Genomic DNA, 24,714 nt, shown 5'->3' on the forward strand with positions numbered 1-24,714 from the left:
CTCATTATCATTCATCCTCTTATCATCTTTTTGAACTGATTTCATCTCCCTCCAACAAACAATCCATTTCAGCCTTCAGTCCCTATTTGATGCCATAGAAATCCCAATTTCATCTCAATTCTTCTCCACTTTCTACCTCAAACTCTCCTAAACCATCACCTCAGCAATACTACACCTCCCTTTATCAGCAAAAATTAGCAAAAATATGAACTTATCAACAAAAATCAACAAAATCAGGCCTAAATAAATTCATGTGTTCAGGTATGTGTGATCAGATATGTATCCATGTGTTCATGTATGAATAAATTCAACAACAAAATCAGCAAATGAACATTCAATAGCAAAAATAACAAATCACTTGAAAAATCGGAACTTTCAACAGGAAAATCAGCAAAGGAGCGTAACAACACCAAAAATTGAAACTTGTATCTCTCTCAACAGCAAAAATCAAAACTTGTAAAGAAAGAGTGGATCCAAGATGGCAAAAATCGGAACTTTTAGGGATAAAATCGAAACATGAAAACAGATACGTACCTGATGAGATGGGGAAGGAGCTTCAATCAGTGGCTTGAAGAAGAAGAAGAATGGGGTCAGCTTTTCTTGGTGGGTGCTGGAGAAGAAAGCAGCCGCTGAAGGAGGAGAAGAAGGGGAGTCGCTGGAGATACGTTAGGCAAGGGTACTACTGGAAATCTTTCTCTTTTTTTCTCAGTCAGCTGATTTTCAACTTCTTTCCCAATCAACTTTTTCTTTCCGAGTCAGACGCACAAAAAATGTTTATCAAACAAATATAGCTGACCGAGTCAGCCAAAAAGGTCTGACCCAACTCAGTCAGATGAGTATCAAACAAGGCCTTCTTGTAGCCCCTCCGACTGTAATGGAAACATATCGGGTCAAGTTCCTGGGCGATGGTAACAGTACAATCTCTGCTAAAATGGCCAATCCGGCCGCACTTGAAACATCCAACATCGCCACCACATCTGCGTCTGCACGCACCCTTGTGCGTCCTACCACACTTCCCGCATCGACTGCGGCTCTGATAGTCCCTTGTTCTCAAATCCGACCCCTTGGGCCTCTTGCCCGAACCTATGGCTACCTGAGTCTCATCCATTTTCCTCTTCCCTTCCAACTCCCTGCCCGTCTCTCGCTCCTACGTTACCTTGTCGACCCCATCCGTCGTCTGAACAACAGTTGTTTGATCCTGGAGCTTCGCGGTCAACCTATCAGTGATCCTCCCGACCATGTCGGGTAGATCCTCGCAAATGGCTCGCGAGACCTCCTCAACTATCTAATCATGCAGAGGTCTCTCTTGGGGACAGGGTGCCCCACTCACTCCTGTCCCTTGATGGCAAAAACTAGAAATGGGATCTCCCTCCCTGATGGATCCCGGATCTCCATAAGCATCGGGCTCTAGACGAGCCCCAATCTGTCCTGAAACTATCTCGGCCCTAAAGGCCTCAAGATGACTGTCCATAAGCTCCACAATGGCCTCTCTAACCGAGCCAAAAATCACTGGAGTCTGATCAATGATGTTGCGCATAATCTCTGCGGAAATGAAATCCCTCATCTGATCATCAAGCTTCCCGGCTCCAGAGTCCGAGCCAGACCCCTCCCCGGTACCTGAACCGCTAACTGGTAACTCGCGCAATGTCACCATGCTGAAAATATAACACTTCCTGATCAATGTAGACACCGTTGCTGAGGGATCTCTCACACACTCTACAAGTTCCCTGGTCTTGTCTCGGCCCCTCTTGACTCGAGTACGGATCCTCTACTTTCAGTAGTACGGGCCCATACTACCTTCCACATCTATCCGTACTTTCCTCAAGAGTTACCTCAACTCCACCAAGTCACTCTCCTGCTACTGATCTCTGCTAGTACCTTCCTAGGATTGCCTTAGGGAACCTCTGACTCCACCCAAACCAATCCTCAGCTGTTGAAGGCCTCCTTGTAATGCCAATTAGCCACCACCTAAATACCATCACATGCAATGAGGCTCGGATAATCCTTCGAGTAAAAGACTCGTCCCTACAACGGTTAGACTTAGACGAGAGCTGCACAGTAGGTCCAAATCCAACACTATGAGATTATTCAACCCTGATCACATGTGATGTGACGTATTCACCTAATAGCTAACTCCCATCACGTAGAATCCCACAAAGCACAAGGCAAGTAGCATTCGGATAAAGGAAATATACCCATGCAAAACTATTCTCATAACAAGAAAGTGTACTAGCAGATAATGCTAAGCTCATACTATCAGGCATAACCTACACAGGCTATCCTACCACTGTCTACTCAATACTAGCATGCAATTCTTATCCAGCTAAAACACATAAAGCAGGCACAAAAGGCATCCTTCTAGATCCTTAGTCCTATACTAACATGTTGTTCTACTGAAACTGAAACTGAACTGATCTGAAACTGAAACTGATAATCATAAACTTGTATGGGTAATTTGGGAGTACTTACTTGAGCTTGGCTGATTGCATGCACCACACCCTTTTTCTCTTTTCAAAGTTCTTTTCTTTCTAAAAATTCTTTTTTCTTTTCTAAAACTCTTTTCTTTTTAAAAACTTTTTACCACTTCCTTAGTTTGAGTTCAGACACACTTGGGAGTGTGCCCAAATCCCTCAAACCAAGGCTCTGATACCAACTTGAAACACCCCAAAAACACAGTCTGAAAATTTCGTTTAATTTACAAATAAAAACCATAGTCGATAAACTTCATATATAATCATAAGCAATATATCTCAAAATATCATAACAACTGTCAAGTATATCAGAGTATAAACATCCCAGGCTGAACAAATGGAGTGTGCACTGCAACCTCTCCAAGCTCCTCCTTTGAAAACCGAGTACCTGAAACCAAAACTGAAACCGTAAGCACGAAGCTTAGTGAGCTCCCCCAAACTACCACATACTATACAAACATATAAAGCACATACTAGGCCTTTCCCACTGCATCGGACCGAAGTCCGAAAACTGCATCGAACCGGAGTCCGGAACTGACCAGGGCCTTGCCCTCTGTATCGGACCGAAGTCCGGAAACTGCATCGGACCGAAGTCCGGAACTGAATTGGACCTTGTCCCCTGCATCGGACCAAAGTCCGAAACTACTGCATCGGACCGAAGTCCGGATCTGTCTGGGACCTTGTCCCCTGCATCGGACCGAAGTCTGGAACTAACTGCATCGAACCGAAGTCCGGAACTGACTGAACATAGCATGGCATAAACACATCAACTAGCATGAACACATATACTGCTTACTGCATCGGGCGGTAGCCCGGAACACATAACACATAAATCCTGTCAGAGCCACAAAGGCATCAAACATACTAAATACTTCATCGGACCGAAGTCCGGAAACTACAACTACTAAACGGGCCGACATTGTGGCCTTAGACCTGTTCCTACTGGAAGGAAACTCACCTACACTGCTACAGTTTTTGCTGATACCTTCCTAACTGCTACTAGACACTCTCGAACTGCTACTCCAATAACTCCCCGATCAATTAATACCAAATATAACACTTAGTCTAACTGTCCTCCGAAAGTCAACTAAGTCCACTCTGGTCAAAGTCAAAGTCCTGGTCAAAGTCAACCTTCCTGGTCAACCCTACTCTTCGATTCTGCCTACTGACTCGCCGAGTTCATACGCTCAAAATCCTTTCATTCGCGACTCGACTCGCCGAGTCAGCCCCTGTCTCGCCGAGACTACTGATTTTCGAGTCCTGACCTGACCAACTCACTGAGTCCCCACTTAACTCACATATCCGAGTCTTAACTCGAAGGGTTTGGGGTTTCGCGACATGACTCGCCGAGTCCAAGGCAATCTTCAACAGACTCTCCGAGTTGTTCATCCAACTCATCGAGTTCATCTCCATCTTCATACTACTTGTCGAGTCCACTTGAAGGACTCGCCGAGTCTATTCAGTCCTTCATATATTCAGAGGCTTTTGAGTCATGCATGGACTCCAAACTATAGATCCCCTCTTCTAAAGCCTATTCCTTACGTAAAGTGGCAAACTTTACATGTAGCTAAGGAGATCTAGGCTCAAAACACTACAAAATAGGGTTTAAGACAAAAGGGCTTAACAATCAACCCATAGACTGATGCTTTATGATTTTGTAGGCCAAGATACACTTAGATCTACAGTAGCAAGTGCAGATCTGGGCTTCTAACTCGAAATGGTTCTTAAACTTGCCCTAAAAGCCCCAAATATCATGATAAAGGTTGATCTATATGCAAAAGAGTGAAGGTAGCAACTCATTACCTTCAAATGATCTGGAAAATCCCACAAATTCTGGATCTACTACCAATCCTTGAATCCCCAATGGTTGCCTTCTTCCTTCTTCCTTCAAATCACCCAAAATGGCAAGAAAGCTTGAATGAGCAACAATGGAGGCTTAGGGTTTCGGGTTCTGGACTATAGGGGCCGCAAATGAGCCCTAGGGAAGAGAATAAGATGCTTAAATAGGGTACCAAGTACTGGAATTAGGGTTTCCTAACCCAGACCAGACTCGCCGAGTCCACTTGCCGACTCGCCGAGTCGGTCACTTACTTTACACCCGGATCCCGCTCCGACTCGCCGAGTTCCTCCTTGGACTCGACGAGTCAACCCTCTTTAACTTAGGGTTTTTCCTTTCCTTTCTTGACCTTTCTGATTTCGGGTGTTACAGATACCATGTTGACTATCCTTCCTAGATAATCCTTAATGAAAGAATATCTTATCTGCACTACCCAATTATCCGTTCAAGTCCCCGTCGGCCAAACGGTAGTTTGCTCCACACTAACAATCCTGACCTATCTTGGATTCTTCCCAACCACAAGGAAACCTAATGCTCCCTCCTGATATACCAATATAAAACCCTAACATGGGCACAAATTCTAAAATGCCTTGCACTTGGAATTATCCCAAACGGTCCAAGTGACCATCCCTCACTTAAATTCATCTACATTCTGATAACCTCATAATCACTGGGTTGCCTAGCCATCCCACAATATTCCAACCTAATCACCACCAATTTGATCTTACTGGACTAATTATTGGATAAGGTGTCTAAGTCCATAACTATATTTGTTATGTACTTAACCCGACCCGGCATGGTCCATTTGGGTTGTATGGCGTCATGCATTTGGATAGACTAAATGAGTGAAATAACACTTGTGGTTTGTTAATATATTATAAGTTCTAATATATTATTAGTATTATTTAATTAGTATTGATCAAATATGAATTTTGAATTAATTAAGTGATCAAAAGATGACTAATTAAATATATGGGTTGATTATGTAAATCATCCATAACTTGTATATTGGGCTAAAGGCTCCATGTATGATCAAGTTGGGCTAAGGTCCATAGGATGCTCTATGGGAGTTACAAACCCATGGGTCATGGAAATGAAGAGTCATGTCACATTAGGGTTTACATGGTGTAACCCTAGATGTGACACACTATATAAAGAACATGTTGTCATCCAAAATCAGTTACACTAAGAAAAGAATAAGGCTAGGCCGATTTTACAAGTGTTACATATTCTCTCAAAGTTATTCCAAAGCACTTGGTGTTGTGTGAAACATTTGAGGCATCACACTTGGGGTGCTAGGCTCTCAAGGTTTTCCAGGAATCAAATCAACTACAAGGTATGTAATTCTAGCCATATTTTTTTTTAAAGTTCCCCATGTATGCTGGATAGGATTATGAACCTTGGAAATCAAATTTGCATGTATTTTAGACAAACATAGATCCAATGTTTTCTAGGGTTTCATGTACACTTAAGAGTGTTAGAATGCTGATAACCCATCAGTGGTATCAGAGCCTAGGCTTGTTTGTTAATACTTGATGCAAACTAGTGTAAAAATCAAATTTTTTAAGCTGTCTGCACAAGGGACACGATGAGTCCAAGTGATTCTTCAATCAACTCGGCGAGTCAGTTCGTGTACTCGACGAGTTAGCCAGGCAGAGTGCAGAATTTCGATTTTTGCTGCTGGAAATGGACTAGAAACATTACCCTAAACTGTTTTGTTGTTCTAAAACTTGTTTTAGATGGTGTAATGGTTGTTCTAATCCATTGACAATGGCTAGTATCAAAATTACATGATTATACGTGTTCATATGTTCTTGAAATTTTAATATGAATATTCATGCTCTTATGAGTTTTTGATAGATCATAGGAATTACTTGTTTAATGATTAATTCATGATCTTTATGTGTTTTAATGGGGTCCATAACTTGTCCTCAAGTTATGGATAACCAAAAGCCTCTTTGTTTTAAACCCATTAAAAGAACACATAAGTTACAAAAATGAAGAGTCTTCATTTTAATAACTCATAAGTTATGAATTGAAGAGTTTTGTTAAGTTACAAAACTTGCCCTCAAGTTTTGGAACATGTAATGTCATCTAATAAACTTTAGTTCCAACCCCTAGATTTTTAAAAGTCCCTTATACTTTATAATATTATAAGTTAATAATATATATATATATATATATATATATATATATAAAATAGCAAGTCATCTAACCATTAGTAGGCATCATTAACGAAGTCAGTCTATAATGGGGGGGGGGGGGGTTTAAGGTTGCTGCCTATAAAATGGCAGCTTAATGGGTGTCCACTCTCACCCACCGCTTCCTTGATCGGTGGAGGGTCGTTAGCCGAACGGGTAGGACAAGGACTTATAAAATTCTCTTTAAAAGTATGATGACTATTATAAAGTAACTAAATGTTTTATTAAATTCCCAATCATAGTTACTTTAGGAAAATGTGAATAATGTGCTAATCCATGAAATTACACTTTACACTTTGTTTAAGCCGTTAGTGGAGTGTGTGAGGTTAACCGACACACTAACTTGGACTTAACAAGGTAGGTAAAGGGTGACTTAAGGTTTATTATAGGTTGGTGGAGCGCATGTGGTTAACCGACACATCGATTGAGTGATAAACTTTAAGGGTACCAAGTAATTTGCATGGTTACTTCAAACCTCGTTTTGTGATCCTTGGTATCTCAGTCACAAAACTTGGAGGGCACACTCGAGATTGAAACATGCCTTTGAAAAGTTCATTGAATCTCAAAAGAATCTAGGAATTTCTAAGAACCAATTAAAAACCTAATATTTATATTTTGTTTTTCGCGGTGGAAATTGGTGAATCGTCGTTCACCTACCTTTCAAATATGTTATAGCTTAGATTACGAAATCCCTCTTCTAAGTTATGATATATTGTGATTGGATCCTAGCCTTAATATTACATTTGGGTGTTTTATTAAGGACTATCTTTATATCTAAACTAAACATGTTATCTTCTATTCAGATGTCTTCCAACAAAACTGCTTCTGGCTCAAACCCTACCGACTCCTTTTCCCTCATGAACCTATGTAGGAGGGTTATCTTCGGTGATTCCAACTTCATGGATTGGATCGGGAACATCAGGATGGTGACTCACTACGAGGACAAGGAATATGTCCTTGATAAGGAGCTAAAGGAGATCGATGAGTCCATTGCTACTCCCTAGGAGATGGCTGACATCCGGACTCATGAACGAGATGCCACGAAAGTGGCATGCATCATGATGGCCACCATGACAGTTGAACTCCAGAAGTCCTATGAGGACTACTACCCTTTTGAGATGTACCAAGATATGATGGAAAGATACCATCAGAGTGCTCATCAAGAGTGGTATGAAATAATCTCCTCCAGGATAACAACCAAGATGAACGATGGAGAATCCGTCACGAGCCACATGCAGAAAATGCAAAGGTATGTGGATCGTTTGCTGAACCTTAATGTGAACTTCCCCGAGGAGCTAGCAATAAATATCATTTTGCACTCCTTACCCTCGTGTTATGATCAATTCCGCATGACATACCACATAAATAAGGATGAAGTCACACTCAGCAAACTTCAAGGACTCCTAAAGACCGCAAAAACAGGTCTTAAAGGTAAGTTAGTTGTTAACACTCCTACTCCTACTCCAAACTCTGTCCCTGTCTTGGCAATCGGGAAAGGTAGAGGGAAGAAGAGGAAGAGCCCTTCAAAGGGTACCAAGGGTAAGAACCTTGATGGCTCCTTTTCAAGTGGAACCAAGAATGGTTTCGTCACTCCTTCTTCTGACCCAAAAGAGGCGGGTTGCTTCTATTGCCATGAAAAGTCGCATTGGAAACGGAACTGCCCAAAGTACCAGCAAGATGTGAAGGATGGGAAAGTCAAACCCAACCATGCAGGTATTTACACTATCTTATCTAATAACTCACTCTATTCTAACTCTTGGCTCCTTGATACCGGTTATGGTATTCATATATGTTCTGATTTGCATGGACTAAAAAGAAGTGAGAATGTGGAGCATGGAAAGATAAACTTGATCATGGGGAATAGGAAAGATTCACCTGTCACCAAGATTGGAGTTTATTCTTTGTTGCTAAGTAGTGGGTTCACTTTAGATTTTTAATAAATGTTGTTATTCACCAGATATGGCAAAAAATGTTATTTCCTTTCATGCTTTGTACAAACAAGGGTTTAACTTTTCTTTTGATAATGAACTTGGTGGAATAAATGCTTTCTTTAATAATGCTCTTTATTTTAAAGCATTACCTTGTAATGGTGTGGATGAAGTTGTTTATGTTGTAGATAATCTAGGAAATAATGTGTTGTGTATTGATTTTTCTAGTAATAATAACTTGGATAAAGCATCATTATGGCATTGTCCTCTTGGATATGTGAGCAAGAAACGCATAGGCCAACTCCAAAAGGATGGAGTCTTGGAATTATTTGACCTAAAGTCAAAAGATAGTTGTGAATCATGCTTACTTGGAAAATGAAAAAGTCACCCTTTACTGGTTCTTGTGCTAGGGGTGAAGGTTTGTTGGATCTAGTGCACATAGATGTGTGTGGACCCTTCAAATCTGCCACAAGGGATGCTAATCGTTATTACTTGACTTTTACTGATGATTATAGTAGATATGGATATGTCTATTTAATCAAGCATAAGTCAGAGACTTTTGAAAGGTTTAAAGAGTTTAAACAATAAGTCGAGAATCAATTGGGCAGGAACATTAAGATGCTTCGATCCGATTGTGGTGGTGAGTATCTTAGTACAGAGTTCCTCGACTATCTTAAAGAATGTGCGATTATCTCACAGTTGACACCTCCCAGGACACAACAGTTGAATGGTTTGGCTGAGAGGCGTAATCGAACCTTGTTGGATATAGTTCGTTCCATGATGAGTCGAGCTTCGCTACCAATCTTATTTTGGGGGTATGCCTTAGAGACTGCCGCCATATCCTTAATTTGGTCCCTACAAAGAAACTTGCCAAAACTCCTCATGAGATGTGGACTGGTAAAGTTCCTAAACTAGGCCACATCAAGATTTGGGGTTGCGAGGCTTTCGTGAGACGTGAGACTCATGATAAGCTCGAAGCTCGAAGTGAGAGGTGTATTTTCATAGGCTACCCACATAAATCCTTTGGTTACCTATTCTACAGACCTAGTAACAATGTGGTCTTTGTAGCAAGGAGGGGTGTCTTGAGATATATATATATATATATATATATATATATATATATATATATATATATATATAGAGAGAGAGAGAGAGAGAGAGTTCATAAGCCAAGGAAATAGTGGAAGGCAATTTGACCTTGAAGAAATTCAAGAGTCAAGTGGTGAAGGAACTTCAAACCCTGGCACTCAACTTGAGGAGGAAAATCCTGTTGAGCCAATTGACAAGTCTAAACCTCTGAGGCATTCCACAAGGGTTAGGAATGCACCTGAGCATTATTATGGCTTCCACATTACTGCAGAAGGTGATCCACTTATCAGTGATGAGACATTGGTAAGTCTGGATGAACCTAACAGCTACGCGGAAGCCACGGCAGGCCCCGAGTCTACTAAGTGGAAAGAGGCCATGGATAGCGAGATACAGTCGATGTATGACGATCAAGTTTGGAACTTGGTTGAAAATGTACCAGGTCGTAAGACAGTTGGGTGCAAATGGATCTTCAAGAAGAAGACGATATGGATGGTAATGTACACACATATAAGGCTCAACTGGTTGCAAAGGGCTTTTCTCAAACTCCGAGAGTTGATTATGATGTGACCTTTTCACCAGTAGCAAAGAATAAGTCCATTAGGGTTCTGTTAGCCTTTGCTGCGTTTCATGATTATGAAATATGGCAAATGGATGTCAAAACCGCCTTACTTAATGGAAGTTTGGCTGAGGATGTTTACATGAGTCAGCCAGAGGGTTTTGTGAGTACAGAATAGCCTAATAGAGTGTGTAAGCTCGAGAAATCCATTTATGGATTGAAACAGGCACCTCGCAGATGGAATATTTGCTTTGATGAGAAAGTTAAAGAGTTTGGATTTTCGAGGAGTGAAGATGAATCTTGTGTCTATGTCATTGCTAGTAGGAGTATAATTAGCTTTTTGGTACTATATGTGGATAACATACTACTCATAGGAAATGACATCCCAACCTTGCAGGATGTAAAGTCCTAGCATGGGAAGTGTTTCTCTATGAAAGACCTAGGAGAAGCTACCTGTATTCTGGGGATAAGGATTCTGAGAGACCGGAGTAAAAGACTAATTGGACTTACTCAGAGTACCTACTTGGATAAGGTGATGAAAACGTTCAACATTCAAGATTCCAAGAAAGGAGAGTTACCCATCCAAAGTAGCGCCAGACTGAGTAAAACTCAGATCCCGAGTACTGAGGATGAGATAGCATAAATGAGTCCAGTTCCTTATGCTTCTGAAGTAGGCTCGATCATGTATGCTATGACATGCACTCGTCCTGATGTGGCCTTTGCCTTGAGCATGGTCAACAGATATCAGGGGAACCCTAGCAAGGCTCACTGGATTGAGGACTGGGTCCTCTCCCTCAGTGAGAGTGATGACTTGAGAGTTGTAGGGTATAGTGATGCTAGCTTTCAGACTGATAGGGATAATTTCCACTCTCAGTCAGGCTGGGTCTTTACCTTAAACGGAGGAGAAATCACTTGGAAGAGTTCCAAGCAGGAGACAGTGGCTGATTCAACTTGCGAATCAGAGTATATAGCAGCAAGCGAGGCAGCAAAGGAGGCGATATGGCTGAAGAACTTCATTGGAGACCTTGGAGTTGTACCATCTATAAAGGAGCCAATGGAAATTTTCTGTGATAGTGAAAGTGCAGCTGCCTTAGCCAAGGAACCAAGGATCACGGGAGATCCAGGAACATCGACAGAAAATACCATTTCATCAGACATCGAATAGAAGAAGGACTCCTCGTGGCAAAGAGGGTATCATTGGATGAGAACCCAGCAGATCCCCTCACTAAGGGATTGAGTAGGGTTAAGCATCTCCAACATGCTCAGAGCATATGGCTGAAGGATGATATTAGTATTAGTAGTTAGATAATTTTGAAATTTGTAAAGTGTAATTGACATTTGATGACGAATAAAAGTTGTGTTTACTTATGAGTAAAGTGTTGCTATCTTTTGTCAATCTTTTACTATATTTATTTTGAATGTTTTGACTTCCAGAATAATTATGTTTGGTATATCATATTATTCAAATTCTCCAAAGTCGGTCATAGGTTGGAAGTAGGTATGAATCAAGACTGTCATGAGTTGGTTGCAGAGGTCTAAGTTGTTGGGCATGACTACAACGCTCATGAGTGCTCATAAGTTCTGAGCATTGGATTCAACCCACGCTCACTGGTATCACTTCATGTAATCTATCTTGAGTGATCGTGAGACTGTAACGTCATATCAGTCTTCAAACCTAGAGATATGACTTGTTGCCTATGAGTTGGTTATGCATTGATCGTACGAAACCGCATTGGTAACTCGATGTTATAAAACATACTTTTGTGTGTGATTCAAAAAATAGTAGAACAAGCATATGAGTTGAAGTTTATTTGTTCCTTCTAGGATTAGAAGCAATATTTGGGCCCCTCGATGATTTTGTTTTGACCCATGTACCGGGCCCGGTCAGAACCAAATTGATGTGTTCAATTTAGTTCTTTGTCAAACAAATCGGAAATCGAGAAACAAACTGCTGGACAATAAGTAAGAAATTGTTCCATGTATTTGTCCGACTGATATCTAGAACAAAGGATTATATGATCACTTATCTTAAATGGTGTATCATCATCTTCTCAGTTCTGAGAGACCTTGAAAGAGCTACGATTGCTCGATTCCTGAAGTCATACTTGAAGTTATAGTTATTAGACTTATCCAAGTGGAAGACTTTTGGATAAGGTGTCTAAGTCCATAACTATATTTGTTATGTACTTAACCCGACCCGGCATGGTCCATTTGGGTTGTATGGCGTCATGCATTTGGATAGACTAAATGAGTGAAATAACACTTGTGGTTTGTTAATATATTATAAGTTCTAATATATTAATAGTAGTATTTAATTATTATTAATCAAGAATTAATTTAGAATTAATTAAGTGTTCAAAAGATGACTAATTAAATATATGGGTTGATTATGTAAATCATCCATAACTTGTATAGTGAGCTAAAGGCTCCATGGATTATCAAGTTGGGCTAAGGTTCATAGGATGTTCCATGGGAGTTACAAACCCATGGGTCATGGAAATGAAGAGTCATGTCACATTACGGTTTACATGGTGTAACCCTAGATGTGACACACTATATAAAGAACATGTTGTCATCCAAAATCGGTTACACTAAGAAAAGAATAAGGCTAGGCCAATTTTACAAGTGTTACATATTCTCTCAAAGTTATTCCAAAGCACTTGGTGTTGTGTGAAACATTTGAGGCGTCACACTTGGGGTGCTAGGCTCTCAAGGTTTTCAAGGAATCAAATCAACTACAAGGTATGTAATTCTAGCCATCATTTTATTAAAAGTTCCCCATGTACGCTAGATAGGATTATAAACCTTGGAAATCAATTTTGCATGTATTTTAGACAATCATAGATCCAAGGTTTTCTAGGGTTGCATGTACACTTAGCAATGTTAGAATCCTCATAACCCATCACTAATATAACATTATCAAATGATATCGGGTGCTCACACCCAAAACCAGATTATGCACTTTACTACTCTAGACAAAGATTGTCGTATCTAAGTACCTTCCCTTGATACAATTCCACATCCTTTCACAATCCCAACTGATGACAACTAATCTAAAAGACACACAATTTGAAACAAATAGATACTCACTTCATTGCTATACTTACTACTAAATCAAACCCGAGTCTTCTATAGACAATAATTCCACAATCCACCAAATTAGCAAAAACGTACCCTGAAGCCATGATATACCATAAACAGAACATGACAATAGGTTGTCCAGTGACCTCCAACTTATGCGGCTTGACACCTTCAAATTATCCCAACTATTGACAATGAATGTGAACAACCAACAACTGAGAATGTAATGAAAACAACCTGGTAATCCAATGTTTTTCGACTAAACTAAACCCATTAGAAACTACATATATCCAAACATGAAGTTAATTGACAGATTATACCTCAAGCTGAAAAATCCTTCAACAACCGATGCTCGATCCAAGTGACCTAACCACCTCTTGAATAGTTCTTCGGCTTTCACCAAAGGGACCACTGACCACAATGAGCTCCTTGACAAAAAACTTCATGTCGCGGAGAAAACTCATGTATTTATGAGCATATATATCTGATGGTAACTTGCTCTGCGCCCTCGTCTCAAACCATTGTATTGCATATCCGAACCACCGATCCATGAAACCCATTCTTCTGGAACTATGAACTCGAACATATCGTTGATCTTCCAATAGCATTCCCAGTTTTCCCCCACTTTGGTTTGAATTATCACCGAATGATGTTGCAAACAACTACACTTAAACCGACTCAACCAGAAACATACCATCCCTGACTCTTGGAATGCATAACACAATGCAAGATGATCTTCAAAATAAATACACAGTGACTCAAAGACATTTCGAATCTCAGATGGATACCTTGGAAACTTCCCAGTCATAACCGCCTATGTCATCAAGAATTTCATGCAAATACACAAGCAATAACTATGATATCCTATTCATAGCACCGATTCTCCATCTAAGAACAATTGGACTACCACACACTTCGCCTATGAATCCTTGACCTTCACTCCATCGCAATACTTAATCATAAAAACATGAGGTATCATCCTCATAGTCGAGATACAACATAGACAACGAAAGTTGTCATTCCCTATTCACTTCTCCTGATCACCTGGAAGAACCTGCAAGAACACACTCTGTATGAACTCAAGGAAGGCATACCCCTGGTCCTCATCTTGTACAGTCTCCAAAAAAATTACTCTCTTTCCACATATAGAATTTTCTCAATCCGATAACCACAAGAATCCTATCGTGCATTTCCACCATTGTCACAGATACCGCAACCATCCAGTTTCCTCTACCGGGTCGTCCTCCGATCTCTGCAATTATATTCTTGCTCTCTCTCTCTCTCTCTCTCTCTCTTTCTCTCTCTCCCCAACCTTGAAAACTAGAAGAACAGAATCATCATCATAGAAAATATCATCATAAGCCACCGGCCGATCACTCAACCTCAAGATTATAATCCTCATGCTACTCATCCCAACCGCTCCCTCCTTGAGTCCCACGACTCAGACTAACACTAGCTCAAGTACATTTCCAAGACCTCAAGATCAACTACTCATGTAGCTCTGCACCATTTAACCCCAACTGACATAGCCACTATGGCCCAAACAAGCACCAGACCCATCTTCTTCACAGAGAGTCATAACCGAAAAGCTGATAATACCCAAAATGTCGCAACGGACTCATGGTGCCAAACCATGTTCCTACCTTCGACCATCTCCTTATAAACTGTGGGGGTTTCCTTGATTCAAGTACGTTTCTTTTCCTTCCAGTAATACGGCCCAATACTACCTACCACACATATCCGTACTTTCCTTAGAATCATCTTGAATCCTCTAAGTCACTTCCTCATAATGATACCCTCCAAAATATGCTAAATAACGGATCACTCTCACTAAAGCGCTTCTTAATCTTTCCTAGGATACGACCTCACCTACCATCGGCAGCTAAAGGACCTATACTAATGCCAGTTAACTACTTCATGAATACAATTCCATACAACAAAGCTTAGATAATCCTTCGACTATAAGACACAACCCTATAATGGTTAGATGCAAATGAGAGTTGCACAATAAGAATAAGTCAACCACTCTAATATTATTTAACCCTCACTGCATGTAACTTAACATATTCATCCGATAGCTAACTTACATCAATATGAGTCCTACAAAGCACAAAGCAAGAAGCATTCGAGCATCTAGAGCTTAAAGCATTACATAAACAGGCAATCCTAACTCAGAAGCTCCTGAAGATCTCAAGTCACTAGCATGCATCACTACCAACTCACACAACATGCATAAAGCATCTTTCCTAATTAGATATCCTACCAGTCAACACTAAGCAAATCCTTGGCGCTAAGTAGCATGCAATTCTCATATACTCATATCAAACATTAATCATAAAACATGTATGGTATTTTGGGAAATACTTTTTTAGCTTGGCTGATTGCACGCATCGCACCCCCTTTTATTTTAAAAACATTTTTATAAAATCATTTTCTTTCAGAAAAGTTTTACCAGTTCCACAGTTTAAGTTCAGGCACGCTCGAGAGTATTCCTAAAGTCTCAGTGGGCAAACAGCATGCCCTATGGTTTATAAGAAACCTTGTAGACTACTCAAGGTCTTAGCATACACAATATCACATATATACATAGACAATCATGCAAGAGTCACAAAGGCAACAAGCATCTTACATATACAAGTTAGTTGGCCAGCATTAGTGCCTTCGAAAAACGAGCACATTGAGAAGATTCATTATTAGACAATACGATACAATCCCTTTTCTACATTGCTTGCACCCCACGAATCCACTAACACCGGATTTGGATAAAATCTTAATTAATAGCCCAAAATCCTCAAGTTTTACCCACAGTCAAACTTGGTCAAAATCCAACAGTTAATGAAAGTCAAAATTCAGGCTAAGTATACCCATCGTACTTAACTTGTACACATGGCATACTCACCATCGACAATCAGGACCCCATATGAGTACGCGCAACATACTCAAAGGTACACCCACGGTACTCGGTCAGATGGCACTTTTCCATTAAGTGCTTATTCTCTTAAGTCCTTTGATCCAACACTCAGATCTAGTCCCACAACATAATTCTAAGTCATAAAGCTTCCACCCTTATGACTTTCCATGTCTAGAAAAGGTCCTATAGCCAAAACCTTAACTTATTAATCTATTAAGACATCATAACACTTGCTTAGAAGGAATAAAAGGACCAAGATCACATTTTTATGGATCCTAATAGATCCATAATGGATAAAGTTTGTGACTTTATCCATTAGAATGGTTCAAACCACCAAGATCCACTTTTTATGTCTCAAAGGGACCAAAAGAGCATCTCTTTCAACTTAACCATTTAAGTCCAAGTCTCCAACCTTTAGATCTGAATCAATATGATGCTTAAATGGATAAAGTTTCCAAGTTTATCAATAACAAGTTCACAAACTTTCAGTGTCACAACTTACATTTTGCTAGAAATTCTATTCTCATGTAAACATCATCCATTGTAAAATCTTGTACTCTAAGTGAATACTATACTCTATGCTCGTGAAAATACATCTCATATGTTCAAATAAGGGTTAGAAACCCTAGAAATCCTGGCTCAAATTCGTTATAGACTAGGAATTCTTTATTGGGCCTAATGGACCAATAAGCCTTCCACTTGACTACTTTGGGCCTAGAAACCCTAATTGGGTTCCAAATGGGCCACATTCATAAAACTTTAGCATTTTGGGCCATAAAGGATTTAATTAGCCCTAAAGGGCCCTAAACCAATTTCTTTTACCAATTTGGGTCGTGAGCCTCCTTAAGAGCCCAAAGGGCCGAAAAATAATTATTGGGCTCCATAAAAATTTAACAAGACCAAAAAATGGGCCAAATTACTTCATTCTCATCTCTCATAAGCCCAATTCTCAGCCCACCATGCTTATTTGACAAAAAAAAAGAGGAAAAATGAGGAAATTTGTGCATATTACACCTCATGTTTGCATGGTGGATATCCATGCAAACATCACCTCAAACTTTCTCTCCTCCCTTCTTATTGTCTCTTGGCTGAAACACCACCATACCACTCTCATATTTTTCCCTTCAAACACTTTCAAGAAAACCTCTTTAAACCTCTCCTTCTTCCACCAAAGTTTCAAGATTTTGGTTGTGTTTCAAGAGGAGTTTTCATCAAAGATCACCATCCTTGGTAAGATCTCACAACCTAAGTTGATTCACTACATCTTTAAACTCAAATCACTCCTCTTACACCATATTTTCGTGGATCATGATACCTAGAACGGTTTATGTTCAAAAACAGCCTCAAGGAGTTGCTAGGGCCGAGATCTACTCATCTCTTCACCAAAAACCGAATCTAACACCCCAAGGTGAGTTCATACCCCTTGTTTTCGGTTTTCATATGATTTTGGGGGAGAATACAATTTGCTTTGTGTAGATCTATATGTATATGCATGACTATGTGTGTTTTCCATGAATTATTTGGTGATTATGTGTTGATTACTTCATTAATCTAAAACTATGTTAAGAACTTGAAGTTTATCACTTGGATCTTCATAAGAACCTTGAGAAAAGTATGTTTTATCACAAATATTACATATAAACTTGTAGATCTGGGAATTATTCACTTAAAATAGCAAAAATGAGTGTTGTGCTCAAAGATCTATAACTTATACTCAAAAATCAGCTTTTGACAGGAAAGTTTTAGCCCAATCTCGAACTGTTTTGACCCTATTAATGGAAGTATTTTTTCAAAACTGTTTTACATGGATAAAGTTAAGATTTATACTTTTAAAATTACTATGCTCACGTTTTCATACCATTTTTCTACAATTTTTGGCGAATTTTACAAAACTGCCTATCATATTTGAAATAATTTCGGACCAGCCTGTGAGGGTGAGCAATTTCATACTTGTTACAAGCCATTAAAAATTATGAGAAAAATTGTGAACAAATCAGACAAAATTTCCTAACTTCCAGAGTTTACGGATCCAAATTTCGACTTACGATGATTTTTCTACAAATTTTCCAAAAACTAGGTCGGAAAAGCCCAAAACCAGAAAAATGTGTATTTTCACAAAAATCAAGCCAAAAATGATATTTTTGACAAAAATGGGTTTAAAATGTTATTTTTACCACAAACTAGTCATCAACACAAGTTTTGAACAAAATTGACACTAAAGTGTTATTCTTACAAAATTGGGCCTTAATTGTAAATTTTTGGCTTATTGGGCCAAGAACGATATTTTTACAAAAAGTGGGCTTTTATGCTATTTTAGTAAATACTTGAACCAAAACCAACGATAAACTAACAAACGGATTAATTTGATCATTTTCTAGGTTATTGGGCCTTAGTGACCCATTTTTATGTGTGATAGGTCTTGTATTCTATTTATATGTTTATTGGGCCTCATTGACCCATTAACATGTGCGACGGACCTTGGATACTATTTGTGTGCTATTTGGGTCTATAAATACCTTACATGTGAAATGGGCCTTAGTTGTCCTTTCATTATATATTTCGGGCCCATGTTATATAATTTCATTCCAATTTGGGCCTTTAAATGATTTACATGTTTAGCGATGCCATAGTGGTTCACTTACACGGTTCATTGGGCCTGGAATGAGATTATACCTTTCTTCGCGTAAATTTGTTTAAGGATCTAGTGAGTTTTGTCGGTTGGCACCTATTAAGTGTACGATCGTAGCCTGTAGTTATAACCAGAGTCTCTTGGAGGGAGAGCGAGGATTTGTGTATAGATCTATACGGGGATGACACCTCACACTTGAGCTGTTCGCTACAGTTAGACTAAATCAGTTTAGGGTGACGAGAACCTTATAATCAAAAATCAAAACCGGCATCCAACAACGCCAAGACATGCGAAATTTTCATTATTTAGTATGGTTATGACGACTCACTTAGAAGAATTAACGTTATGAAGTTTACGGAAGACCATTCTCTTTTCTCTTGGATCATTCGGAAACATTCTCGTACTATTACTCAACCTCGGGGGTTGGTATGGCAGCTTTCTCTTTTACAGACAACATCGGGTTGTCTGGGAACATTCTCTTTACATTCTCTCTACATTCTCTTTACCCTTTTCAGTCAAATAAACAATAACATACATGCATTAATACAAGATTTGACACAAATATACTAAACAGTTTGCAGAAAATATAGGATTTTCTGGTGATTTTAGAGTTATACAAATCATTTACAGAAACATGCTTATGAACTCACCAACATTTTTATGTTGACCATTTTCAAAATAACTTGTATTCTCAAGAAACCGTTGAAGCAGGATGAACGAAACAAACTAATGGATATTGTGTTATATTTTGTTTCGTCATACTCTTACTATTTTGGCATGTAAAATTCAAATACAATACTCGATGTAAACAATGAATGTTGTTATATTACATGTGTGATGATGATGATGTTATGTTTCAATTATATTCACTGTAATGATATTTTAAGATGAAGTCACGCACAAGCCCCCGGACGTTTCCACCGTCTGGTTCGGGGGTGTGACATTCAAGATCTAAACTTTATGTACTAAAGTAACCAAAAGCTCATAACACCTATGAATAACTAGATCTATCAAATGCATCATCAAGATTCAAATTTTATACCTCTGGAAGAAAGATCAAGGTGAACAAAGTCTGGATCTACAAGCTTCAATGCAACCAACACTTCTCTAAAGAGATCCTTCTTCTCCAAGATGCATTAAGAACACTCCAAAGCACTCAAGATCACCTTTTTTGCTCAAAAGGCTCAAACTAGGGTTAGGGTTTTCATAGGAGGGTGTTGGAGAGGTGGAGGTTAAGAATGGAATGGCTTTGGGGAACTTAAGGAGCTTAAATAAGGCTCAGACCATGGAAATAGGGTTTGGGCACTGATCGTGTATGCCCAACATACTCTTCGTATGCCCAACATACTCAGGGATGCCCTAATACACACAACTTACTTCCCCATACGCCCAACATATATGACTTAACCCAAACTAACTTCAAACGGCCATAACTTTTTCTTTTCAACTCTAATTTTGATGATCTTTATATCCATGGAAAGGTATTTAGGAGCTCTATAATATTATCTAAATATATTGGACTAAAAACTTCTCAAATAAAAATTCATATTTCATGTAAGAACTTGGCCTATGACTTTTCTCGTTCTACCCTTCGACCCAAAAAGACAATTCAAAGGTTTATATCTCATAACCATGATTGCCTCCTTCCAAAAGGTCTAAACATCGCCTCCTTAATGCCGAAAGTCTTTATACTATCGATTTCCGGTCCACGACCCTGAATCACAAAATGGTCCCGAACAAGGTGCTACAAATAAGCAAGGAGATTTGTGACTTAAAAAGGTCTAGAAAGTGAATGAGGGTTGAGATCATATGGAACCAAGCTTCACAGACCAATCTTGCAAGAAAGTATCACATAAAACCACCAAAACTTAACCAAGAAGTGTACAAGGAGAGAGAAGATGCCACTACTATGAAAGAGGAGGTTAGGGTTTACTCCCAAGGGGCTCCTCGTGTGATGGAGGCTAAAAAATGATCTAAAACACGGAACATTACTTTTTAATAGAAGAAAACCTAATTTTTTTCTTGGGCTTGGGCTGCACAGTTCACCACGCTGTGGTGGTAGGTTTTTACTCATTACATCCAACTTTAACCCATCATAATTTCTTCATTTCAAATCTGTTTTCAACAATCTTTATATGCATTTGAAGATATTAACAAACCCCATAGTTCAATTTAACAACTTTTAAATTAGTAAATACCAAAGTTAATTCATTAATAGATGCAAATGTTGGACCTGAAAGTGAACCTCTAGTAATCCTAAATCATGTTGTTAATTCTAAAGTCAAGCTGTAGTTCCAAAGTGACGTCTGCTCCGGAATCCATTAATGTCCAGACCTGAAGACAAGTTGGCGATGAGAAGAATGAGAGTGAAGGCATTCTGGAATGGATTTTTGTGTCAGGAATGTTTGTTGTTCCGAAATCTATATTTTGTCTTCATGCATTTAATGAATTTGTCTTTTGTTTGATTTAACTAGTCATAGGACTTAATCTTTTGTTAACTCGGATATTCAGAGTGTTAGATGTAACTCTTTTCTCTAGTCCTATGTATGTAATTGGTTAGTACCATGTAATTCATTCTCCTATTTATAGGAGCATTCAATGTTAAATCAAATGACGGATTGTGAAAAACTTTTAGCGATATTGATTCACTCTCTTTACAAAATTCTCTTTGTTCTTCATTTATTAACCTTACTTTGATCTTAAATTCTCATTCTTCATTTATGGCTTGATCATTTGTTGAATACATTAACTCAGATTTGAATGGTCTATCCAGACTTGACTGGAACATTCATTAGCAAGCAGACATTGATCTTAAAGTATTAACTCAAGGTTTGAGTTTTCAAACCTTGTCCCTGCACATCAGATCAATTTGTTCTCTCAGAAAATAGTCCAAAATATCACTTTTTCCCATTTTACTATTTGGCTCCAAAGCACAATTCAAGGGATTAAATCACTTAACCAACATTATTAACATCCAATAAGGTCTAAACTTTATTCCATTGAAGCCCAAGACCTTTATTCGATCAAATTGTAGGATTAGGTGTCTAAGCCCGTAACTATAATTGGTATTAACTTGAATTGATAGTAGCACAGTCCTTTTGGGTTGCCCTCAAAGTTGGCAATATGACAGGATTATATTGGAGAGATGGTTGACTTATTATTTGATTAATAAATTGGAATAAATGATTTATTAATATATTATGAAAATAATATATTAATTAGAACCGTAATATTTAATTAATAATTGATCAAAAATTAATCAGAATTAATTTTAGGATTAATTGGATTAATTAAATAGTGCAGGGCCTGTTTGGTAATTTTTTGATAGATGAGGAAAAGGTTCTAGAACCTCCTTAAGAGTGGTTGGACAAAATCTTCTAGGTAGGGCCTAAAAATTTCATCCAAAGGCTCTTGGATGGCGGCCTGTGGGCTGCTTGGTCACAAAGCAAAGGGATTAGGGTTTCCATGCTTCATCCCTAGCTTTAGCTCTAAGCTACCCCACCTATATAAGGAGCCTTGGCCTTTACATTTTTGGCACTCCTAACCCTAAGAAAGATTTGGCTGAAATTCTTCTTTTCCTCTCCATAATCCTTAGTTGCTAGCCTTGGGTGTGGACCATCAGAGGCACGATGCTTGTGGTGCTAGCTACTAAAGTTTTATAGAATAAGGATTCAATATTGTTTACTATAACAATCTAAAGGTTAGTTTTCTTATCTTATGAACTAGTTCATTCACATGAAATCTTTGTGTATGCTAGAGATTTATAGTATGTTACTTTATGTGAAATACATTGATCAAAACTAGGTTACATGTTCCCTAATCAATAGAATTTTTCTCATTGCTTTTTGCTTATGACACTGTAGTTGTAACTTAGATTTCCCTTTAGTGGTATTAGAGCCTAGCGATTTCTTTCATGTATTTGCACGTTGGCGAATCGAAAAGAAACTTGGTTTTTATTTAGTCGCGAGTCACAACGTGAGCTTTGACACTCACGACGTGAACTCGGTCAAATCCAAAAATCTAGACCAAATCTGCCATATTTAATTTATTTGATGATTATCTGTTATATTTAATTGCTAAATCCGATTTTGCTATATATATCGTGATGATTTGAATGCCTAGAAATTAGGAAACAAATATTTGACTTGATTGATTATTTGGTGATTAATATGATTGATTTTTAAGTGTTTAAATAATTAATTTAGTTATTAATTAGACTTAATAATTAATGTCAAATATTATTGGGTTTGTTTTAAATTTAAATTAAAAATCTAATTTTTTAATTTTAACTTCTTCATCCGTCGTCCGTTTTCATCTGTCTTTTTACCGTTGGACTACTATCGACGAGATCCTCGATTCTCATTTAGATTGTCTCGACCAAAAATCACTCGATCTCAAATTTGAGTTTCGAGTTGCATACTGCTAAGCTGAAATTTAGAAAAATTAAAACGTTCTCATACGAAGTTAGATTTAGACGTTCTTTTTATGCACGCTCTCGGTTTAACGTATTCTACGACTTTCATTTAGATCGCTAAGGCCAAATATCGCTCTAACGTAAATTCACTATTTATGTCGCGCTATGTCGTGCCGATTCTGTCGCGAAACTTCGACAGATCATAACTTCTTCGTTATAACTCGGATTTTGGCTTTCTTTATATATTCGGAAACCTTGTCACGACCACTACAACTTAGTTAAGATTATTCATTCTAAATAATCTTCTATCATATAGTTTTTTTCGACACTTATTGTCTCTTAATTGACTAGCCCTGATCTACGGGCGTTATAGTGCAAGCGAGTATTGAGTCGAAGTTTATATGTCCCTTTTATCCAAAGTGGGATAAAAGCGATATCTATGGGCCCCTCGATGATTTAGTGATGACACCTAAGCACTTAGCCAAGCCGGGACTAAGTTGATGTGTTCACTTGTAGTCTGTTGTCCGTCGTCATAAATCGGAAATCGGGAAACAACACATTGACTGAGAGAATGATTTCAATCCATGTCTCAAGTCTATACGATATCTAGAGTGGAGGAATATATGATCCCTTATCTAAAGGACATGTTGCTGATAAGATCAGGGTTCGACAGCGTCTTAGAGAGCTACGATTGCTAATCGGATTGTACTTACATTATAGTTACTAGACTTATCCAAGTGGTAGACTGTTGGATTAGTGTCTAAGCCCGTAACTATATTTGGTATGTACTTGACCCGGTTGTGCATGGTCCTTTTGGGTTGCGTTTACCAAAGCAACTTGATAGGATGATTTATGGAGAAAAAGGAATAATTATGATTTATTAATATATTATATGAATAATATATTAAAGCAGAAATCATATTGTTTAATCAAGAATTTAAACTTAGGGGACTGGAATTGTAATTATAAGATAATTTCAATTGGGCTATGGATCACCTTGGAACATAGGTTGGACGAATTCTATGGGAAGCCCATAAAGAAATCGTCCAAGGGGTGTTCTAAAGGGAGTCCATGGGCTGCTTAGGGCCTAAGCAGTCAAATTAGGGTTTCTTAGTTGAAAACCCTAATAGCCTACCTATATAAGGAACCCCTGAGCCCCAAAAACGTGGCTAACACTTCTAAGAGAACCCTAGACGTTTTTGGTGCCTCCTCCTCCTTCTCATAAGTCATTCTCTTGCTTATGGTGTTTGTAAGCCTTTAGAGGAGTGACATTTGTGACTCTAAGCTCCAAGACATGAAGATTCAAGCCATTATCAAAGAGGTAATCATCTAGATCTGTTTTTATTATATGATATTTTCGAAGTTCACATGCTAGATTAGGGTTCTTGAGTCTTGGATGAATTGCATGTACAGTAGAGAAACCTAGATCCAAGTTTAGGGTTTGCATGAGCACATAGGATGTTCTTTTGTTCAAAACCCATCAGTGGTATCAGAGTCATGATTGGTTTCTGTTGTATGTGATGCAATGTTTGTTTATCTGCTGAATATCAAGCAACTGGCCTCTGCCCGACAAGACTCGGCGAGTCAGTATTTGGAC

Source organism: Lactuca serriola, chromosome 4 (genome assembly GCF_051521515.1).
Source record: "Lactuca serriola cultivar US96UC23 chromosome 4, Lser_US96UC23_V15, whole genome shotgun sequence".
Taxonomy (NCBI): domain Eukaryota; kingdom Viridiplantae; phylum Streptophyta; class Magnoliopsida; order Asterales; family Asteraceae; genus Lactuca; species Lactuca serriola.